We start from the raw sequence: 8,836 nt of genomic DNA on the forward strand, positions 1-8,836 counted from the left end.
TTGGCCAAAGCAATATAGAACAATTCACCTGGATGCCAAGTGATAGCTTAACAATTCCAGAGGTCTTGTTGCCATTTCGGTATACCATCTAGATTCTCACTGCAGCCTGCCATCCCACAAAATCCCATGCTGTTAGGAATTGTGAAGAGAGTTCCAGTGACACCTCCGCAGGGTAATGCAGTGGCACATTGCCATGTCCCAGAAGACAGGTGCAGGGAGCAATGGTGGGGAAAATGGGAGTGTGGGGAGAGAGTTGTATGCAGCAACGAAGAACAACTTTGAATCTTGCTGTCTTGCACGATGCCTGGCCAATTTCCCAGTGACCCTCCCTAGGGTTGTCTCAGAGATTTAGTCCTTGTCCTGCTAAAACTACTTTTTTCTTCCTTCATTGAACTGCCGTCTGTGGCATGTGTGCTTTGGAAGACCCGAGTTTTACCCATAGAAAATCAAGTTTAAAACGTGTTCACTTTGACCAAATAAAATGAAGGCTTTCTTCTGCAGTGCAATAATACTACGCCATGTCCTGTTAACTCACTTTAGGTGGTGGTTATTATTCTAGAGTTTAACCAAAAAAAAAAAAAAAACCAAAAAAAAGGAAAAAAAAAAAAGAGAAATAAAGAAAAAGCTTACTAGTTGTTGCTAAGTTACTGAAGAATAGTCGGACAAACACAGGCTAAAGATGGCAGAAAAAATTCCTTGTTAAGGTAAAGAGGTGGGAAAAAAACCACAAATGAAACCAACCATGTCATCCTCTTACCTACCCTGTACATAGAGAGAGATTCCAAGCCTTTGGTTTCCTGTCTGAGAGACTTGTGATCAAGGCTTTTTTCCCCATAGCTCACTTACTGCAATTTAGAGGTGCTGTGTCAGTGTGAGTAACGAGGTTACAAAGATCGCTCCTTCACACAGAAATGCCCTTGTCCTACACACCGTGATTGTCTTTCCGTGTGTCAGCTTGTGCTTTCTGTCCGAGTGCTTTTGGCATAGAGCGGTAACTCCCAGCTGCTGTTCCGATGATGGATTTAACTGATGGCTTTCTCCATTTCTTCATTGCAAAGGGGCCCCAGGCTTGGTCCCCAGCGTTTCAGATAGTAACATCAGGTTATAAATGGAGAATGTCCCTAGGTTCTTGGGTTGAAAGAGAGGCCTGGTGTCTCGGCCTGATTTAGGACCAGCCTTCAGGATTTCTGGATTCTGACTTGTGCTTGGCCACTGACGCAGCGTGCAGTGTGCAGGTAACTCATGAGGGCTGCAGTTACAGCTCTGGTTAAAGTCAGCATGGTCAGCATCCCTCAGTCAGGCTCTGCAGGCTCTGGAGGCATGTTCTGCTCTGTCTCGTGACTGGACAGCAGGTGTGTGTGCTGTGTTTCTGCTTCTGAGTGGATGTGGGAGAGAGGCAAGTCAGCATCGGCCCGTCAGCTCTGCGCAGGCCCGGGGAAGCAGCAAGGCCTCGATGAGTCAGCATCGGCCTGTCAGCTCTGCGCAGGCCCGGGGAAGCAGCAAGGCCTCGATGAGAAACAGGCCTTGGGAGAAAGATCAGAAACTGCCAGGCTGTGCTGAGGTGGCAGGGAAAAACAAGGGACAGCTGCAAGGCTGAGCTGTGGAAAAGTAGCAAGATGTCTGAGACAGGGCGTATGGACAGTGAAACTAGTAAGATTGGTGCAAGAAACAATGTGTCTGTTCAACAGTTCCCCACTTGCTACAGGAATCTAAAGCAAGCTCTTCTGCAAAGCAAGCGTTCCTGTTACCAGTTTGGAAGAAATCAGTGTACCATACAATTAAATGTTTACCTTCAGGTACTGGAAAGCAAAGAGCAAACACAACTTCTGAGGCCTCCTATAATATTTTGGTGACAGCTATGTGCACAGGTCAAAGTTCCCTTCTCAGATTTAAATTTACAGTGGAAGAATGAGATCACTATAAAGAATTGAGATCAGGTAGAGACGGATGGCACATTTCAATGCTTAAATACTTTACTGGACTGGGACTCTGTGTTTCTGAACTCTCTAGCCAATAGTCCTTCTTTCTGCAGTCTCGGCTCTGGTACCCTCCAGACACTCTGACAGGAAAATTTGATGTTAAATTCTAGTATTTGAAACTATTTTCTCCAAATTAGCTCTCACTTCCATCCTCCCTCTGGTATCCTGCAGGGAGCATGCCCGGAGAGAAACTCACCTGACCGGCATTTCAAACACATTCCAAGGTGAGCAGAGTCTACCTGACACATAATTAGTTTTTAGAGGTACCTATGGTAAGAGTGATAACTGTGGTGTAGTTGAGAGGAAAACAGACAAATTGAAACCTGTCATGCAGATATTGGAAGTTAGGTGAGAAGAGTCAGGTGCCCTTATTACTGAAATGGAAGGTAGAAAGATACCTGGAAATGTGAGAAATAAAACTCAGGATGTTTTTATTTAGTTCTTTTGTTAGAGCCGGTTTTTAAAATAAGAGCTGTCAGCAGAACAGATGTATTTTTTCGTGTTTTACTTTCTGAATATTTATTTATCTTTACACTAGTAAGAGTGTGGCTAAAACCAAATCTTCATTCCAATTTTTTATTTTCTTGCCAAACGCCTTTTAATTCTCTTCTGTTGAATATTCTGTTGGTCCCTTAGTGCTTCCTTGGCTGTTCTTCTGGTTACCCTGTAGCACTCTCTTCTGCGGCCCTCTCACTGTCTAGTCTCAGTTCTTTTCTAAAGCACCGCTCATTTGCATGACTCTGTGCTGATTATCCGTGGAAAACGCTTGCTAACCTGGAAAGATGTCAATGGTTTTTAGAATTACAAATATATCAGGAGCGTTTAGTTACATCCACAAAGTGGCACTGTTTGACCTTAGGACGGTTGTAATGGTAGGGTGTTTTTTAAACAGCCCCACATCTGCCCCCCCTAGCCCCTCCCCCATCCAGGCAGGGCAGCTCCTCCCCTTCCCCCCCCAGAAGGGCCCCGTGGGGTGAGGGGCGGGGCTATAAATAGTCCTTGAGGCCATGGGGGGGGGCAGGGGCCATGCCTGGGTTCCCCACCCCTCCCCCCCTCCAGTCACACCACAACACTTCATTAACTCTTTAATTCATTGATTACCAGTGCTGGGGGTGTGGGAGGGGGACACCACACCAGGCCACGCCCCCATAGCCCCACCCCTTATTTAACATAAGCAGGCTGATTAGCCATAAGTCACCCTGATTAATTACTTCCTCACGCACAGGGTGTTGAGGCCAATTATTTGCCTGTTGCCACATGCCCATGAATAGTTCATTGCCATGGTCATTCGTTGTGCCCGAGTCATTATGTGTGGTCTTTAATGAGGGGTGATTAAAGGGGTGGGGGGTAATTAATGCCCATGGTTAATGGGGTGGGGAGGAGGAGGGTCCTGGACACTGGGGTCCCCTTGGGGAGGGGGGGAGGCACGTGCTAATGACACGGGATGGACACAGGTCAATGTGGGATGGACACAGGATGGACACAGTACCAACAGGGGATGAACTTAGCATGGAGACAGGTCAACATGGGATGGACGTGGGATGGACATGGGTTAACATGAGATGGACACAGAACAGCAGATGGACATCGGATGGACAGATTGACACAGGGTCAACATGAGATGAACACAGGATGGACATGCATCAACATGTGGACATGGGTCAACGTGAGATGGACACATGATGGACACAGGATGGGCATGGGATGGACATGGATCAACATGGGATCGACACGGTGCTGACATGGGATTAAAACGTGACCAATATATGATGGAGATGGGGTCCACGGGGGATCGACATGGGAACGACACGCAAGTGACATGGGGTTGACACGGGATCCGTGGGGCATCAACGTTGTTGGCATGTGAATGACACAGGATGAGCACATGAGCAACATGCAACTGGCACGAAATTAACATGTGATTCAGGGAAGATCCACGGGGATTGGTTTAGAGCTGACATGGGATTTACATGGGATTAAGGCAACGGCAATGGGCAATGAAGAGGTGGTTGACATGTGAATGACACAGGATGACACATGACCAACATGCAATGAACACGCAGCCAACATGGGGTTGACACGGGATTAAGGCAAAATCAATGGGGACTCAACATAGAGTTGACATGTGGGCATGGGATTGACACGTGAGCAACACACAACAACATGGGATGAACAGGGAGTGAACATGGGATTGACATAGGATTGAGACAGGACCAATGGGAAATCAACAGAGGGTTGACTCACAAATAACACATGAGCAACATGGGATTAACAGGGGACCCACACGGGATTGAGACCCAATCAATGGGGAATCAACATGTGAATGACACGGGACTGACACGTGACCAACATGGGATTACCATGCAACTGACACATTACCTGTAGTAATCAACACAAGGTTGACACGCTCTGCTCTCATGCAGGGGCACAGTCTACCCCTGTCACCACTGCACTGCACAGAATTGTTGTCTGACCTGGAACTCTGAGGAAACCGTCTGCCTCCTCCTTCTCCCAGCTGAGAGGTCACAGTCTGTGGTTTCCATGAACCGGCTCCGGAGCCCATAGCCCTGTCGTGGGGATCTTCTCCGTGCTCTCCCCCTTGGCGGGGTTTTCTCCCGAGCAGCCCTGGGTGTGGGAGCCAACTGCGAGCTGCCACTGGAGGGCCCCGGAGCTGCGTCACCTCTGGGAGCACAGTCACAACTTGGAGGAATAGTTCTCCTCCTCCTGCTCCTCACAGAGTAGTGGTGCTCCATGTCCTCCACGAACCACCTGCGAAGATCACAGCTGTGCAGCGGGGATCTGCTCCGCACTCTCTCCCTTTGTGGGGTTTGCGCCGAACGAGTCCTGGGTGCAGGAGCCAACTGGGAGCTGTGGTTGGAGGGCCCTGGAGCTGCCTCATCCCTTGGGACTTGGTCACAGTGTGGAGGACTTGCTCTCCACCACCTCCTCCCCCTCACAGAATGATGGTGCTCTGTGTGCTCCACAAAACGGCTCCGGAGCCCATAGCCCTGCCGTGGGGATCTGCTCCGTGCTCTCTCCCTTGGCAGGGTTTGCTCCCAAGCAGCTCTCGGTGTGGCAGCCAACTGGGAGCTGCTCTTGGAGGGCCCTGGAGCTGCCTCATCCCTTAGGACTTGGTCACAACTTGGAGGACTTGCTCTCCACCACCTCCTCCCCTTCACAGAGTGGTGGTGCTCCCTGTGCTCTATGAAACGGCTCCGGAGACCATAACCCTGCCGTGGGGATCTGCTCCGTGCTCTCCCCCTTGGCGGGGTTTGCTCCTGAGCAGCCCCGGGTGCAAGAGCCATCTGGGAGCTGCCGCTGGACGGCCCTGGAGCTGCCTCATCCCCTGGGACTTGGTCACAGTGTGGAGGATTTGCTCTCCACCACCTCCTCCCCCTCACAGAGTGGTGGTGCTCCCTGTGCTCCATGAAATGGCTCCGGAGACCATAGCCTGGCCACGGGGATCTGCTCCGTGCTCTCTCCCTTGGCGGTGTTTGCTCCTGAGCAGCCCTGGGTGCAGGAGCCAACTGGGAGCTGCCCTTGGAGGGCCCTGGAGCTGCGTCACCTCTGGGAGCACAGTCGCAACTTGGAGGAATAGTTCTCCTCCTCCTCCTCACAGAGCAGTTGTGCTCCCTGTCCTCCACGAACCGGCTGCGAAGATCACAGCTGTGCAGCAGGGATGTGCTCCGGGCCCTCTCCTTGTCACAGTTCCTCTGGCAGGGGGAAGAAGGACTGAATCCGTGCTCTTCTTTGTTGCTCTCGTCTGGCACGGTGTCCAGCACACGGCCAAATGACTGAGAGCAGAGCGAGCACACAGCTTCCCTCCTGGATACCAGCCTTAGACATCTGCAGATGAGGCAATGAAAGGAGGAGCTCACGCAGGAGGCCGTGCCTAGCTATGGCATTAACATGCATGGCATTAACATGCAACTGACACGTTACCTGTAGTAATCAACACAGGATCGAAACGCTCTGCCCTCATGCAGGGGCACAGTCTGCCCCTGTCACCACTGCGCTGCCCTGAATGGTTGTCTGACCTGTGTCTCTGAGGAAACCCTCTGCCTCCTCCTCCTCCCTGCTGAGAGGTCACAGTCTGTGGTTTCCACGAACCGGCTGCGGAGCCCATAGCCCTGCCGTGGGGATCTGCTCCGCACTCTCTCCCTTGGCGGGGTTTGCTCCCGAGCAGCCCTGGGTGCAGGAGCCAACTGGGAGCTGCCCTTGGAGGGCCCTGGAGCTGCCTCATCCCTTGGGACTTGGTCACGATGTGGAGGACTTGCTCTCCACCACCTCCTCCCCCTCACAGCGTAGTGGTGCTCTGTGTGCTCCACAAAACGGCTCCGGAGCCCATAGCCCTGCCGTGGGGATCTGCTCCGCGCTCTCTCCCTTGGCGGGGTTTGCTCCCGAGCAGCCCTGGGTGCAGGAGCCAACTGGGAGCTGCCCTTGGAGGGCCCTGGAGCTGCCTCATCCCTTGGGACTTGGTCACGATGTGGAGGACTTGCTCTCCACCTCCTCCTCCCCCTCACAGCGTGGTGGTGCTCTGTGTGCTCCACAAAACGGCTCCGGAGCCCATAGCCCTGCCGTGGGGATCTGCTGCACACTCTCTCCCTTGGCGGGGTTTGCTCCCGAGCAGCCCTGGGTGTGGGAGCTGGTGTGGAGGAGCCGCTGTTCTCTGGAGAGTTCTCTGTGCCCACCGCCACGTCCTGCAAAGAGAGCTGTCAAAAGGTCCTGCCCTTTCCTCCTGAAAGGACCAGAACCGTGGGGAACCCCCAGAAGTTGTGGGAGGGAACACCTAAGGGCCTCCCAAAGTCTCCCCGGGAGGGCTGCAAAGGCACAAGGGGCAAAAGTGGAGAAATGGGATGGGTCTAGGTGGGATGCTTTGAGAGGGAGCAGTGGTGCAACTGTGAGGAAAGCTGCAGTGTGGCAGGGAAAAGAGAGCAATGTCAAGATCCCAGAAAGAAATCCACTGTCCACCTGGTGCCTTGACCCACCTCCCCAGTGACCTTTGTCTGACGAGGCAGACCCTGTGGTTCCACAGAACCCGCCGGTTTGCTGCCAGGCACCCTCTGACCGAGGAAGGAAGAGGCAGATGATGGTGCTGGTGAGGAAGAAGCCTTTTGTTCGACTTGCAATTCAGAGCACCTGGAGAAAAAAAAGAGTGATCTCTGTTTAGGGCTGTTCTTGCAGCCTCCTTTGGGGTTCAGTCATTTTCTTGAAGCAGTTTCTACAACAGAGAGAAGACCTAACCAAGACTACAAATGGGAAATTCGATCGTGGTCTTCCCACCAGGTCCCCTGCGACCTCCATTTCATAGAATCATAGACTCATGAAATAGTTTGGGTTGGACGGGACCTTAAAGACCATCTAGTTCCAAGCCCCCTGCCCCGGGCAGGGTCGCCTTCCACTAGCCCAGGTTGCCCAAAGCCCCGTCCAACCTGGCCTTGAACCCTTTCAGGGAGGGGGCAGCCACAGCTTCTCGGGGCAACCTGTGCCAGGGCCTCACCACCCTCACAGGGAAGAATTTCTTCCAAGTATCTAATCTAAATCTCCCCTCTTTCAGTTTAAAACTGTTACCCCTCGTCCTGTCACTACACCCCCTGACAAGGAGTCCCTCCCCATCTTTCCTGTAGGTCCCCCTAAAGTGCTCCTCTCTCTCTTAGCCAGCTTCAGAGAGCAGACAAGTAGCAGTTTACACCAAGGCAGCAGCCTAAAGCCCAGCGAGGAAAGATAAGGACCGACATGGGGTAGTTCAGATTTGACAGCACTGAAGGACGCAGGTAGTAATTGTCTCTGATGACAGAAAGAGAAACATAGAAATAGAAACAGAAAGAGGATGAGAAGAAATAAAGCCAAGCCAGGAAAAGGAAATGTACTCTGATCACATTTTAATATTTGTTTTTACCTGACATAAAACAGCAAATAGGCTTGCTGACTGAGGACTGTGTCGAAGTCACAAGGATCCACAGACGCATCGTTCATCTTGTACCACAGTCCATCGCTGGCCTGTAAAAAAAGGCATCGATACCCGGAGATGAACTGCGTGGTTCCTCAGCAAAAACACAGGCAGAAAACTACAGAACCAAGAGTACATCAAATCAAAACAAATCCAGTCCAGCTCCTAAGGAGACCTTCTCCCCCAAAACCTTGGCTGCCAGTAACACTGCCATGAACATTTGTCGTCCCCAGCACACGTATTTCCTTTGCGAGGAAGGATGTTGATCTTTACCTTCACGTAGCAGTAGTAGTGTCCTGTGTGACAGCTGTCACCACTATGTACCAGGACAGCATACAAGGAGTAGAGGAGCGGTTCTCCAGCTGTCTGAGACGTGTACGGGCGAAGATCCAGGTACTGGGGATACTCCACAAGCTACGGAGAGACCGAGAGGGCTCAGAAATGATCCTGAACTACTACATGAAATAGCCTTCCAAGACCAGGGGCCAGAGGTGCATAAATACAATTTTGGGGTTCATGAATACTTGGTTTTCCCTAAAGCAACATGTCATGGTTTGGGGAGCAGGAAACTGTTCTTGGCCAAAGCAGCTCTGTTGGAGCAGAGTACGTGCTGGTCTTCCCACAGGAACTCTCCCCTCCCCAGAAGAAAACGAAAAACTCAACATGAACAGCTTGTGAAAGAGCGCACTGCTTTGGGAGATCTGCTCCAGGAAGAGGAAGTTGCACTCCCAATTGCATACACACCTTGGTGATCTTCCTGCTGGTAATATCTTCACATCTTTTCAGACACACCGTGAGAACCCTGGGCACGTGATGGAGTGTAATCTTTTTGGAGGCGGCAGCCATCTTGTCACACCTTGAAACCAAGCACAGAGCCAAGTGCTGAAATGCTCCCTGTCTTGCCCCA

General features: G+C 51.6%; 1 long non-coding RNA gene across 1 annotated transcript; it reads right to left on the minus strand.

Annotated features, from left to right (window-relative positions):
- Nucleotides 1-2,387: 2,387 nt before the first annotated feature.
- LOC141930342 (uncharacterized) lies at nucleotides 2,388-4,557 on the minus strand. The gene is made up of 2 exons (XR_012625276.1): nucleotides 4,359-4,557; nucleotides 2,388-2,753 (listed from the first exon to the last, which is right to left on the minus strand). It is a non-coding gene; the product is annotated as an uncharacterized LOC141930342 (long non-coding RNA).
- Between the last annotated feature and the right edge of the window lie 4,279 nt (nucleotides 4,558-8,836).

The sequence above is a fragment of the Strix aluco genome, chromosome 15 (assembly GCF_031877795.1).
Source record: "Strix aluco isolate bStrAlu1 chromosome 15, bStrAlu1.hap1, whole genome shotgun sequence".
In the NCBI taxonomy this organism is placed as follows: domain Eukaryota; kingdom Metazoa; phylum Chordata; class Aves; order Strigiformes; family Strigidae; genus Strix; species Strix aluco.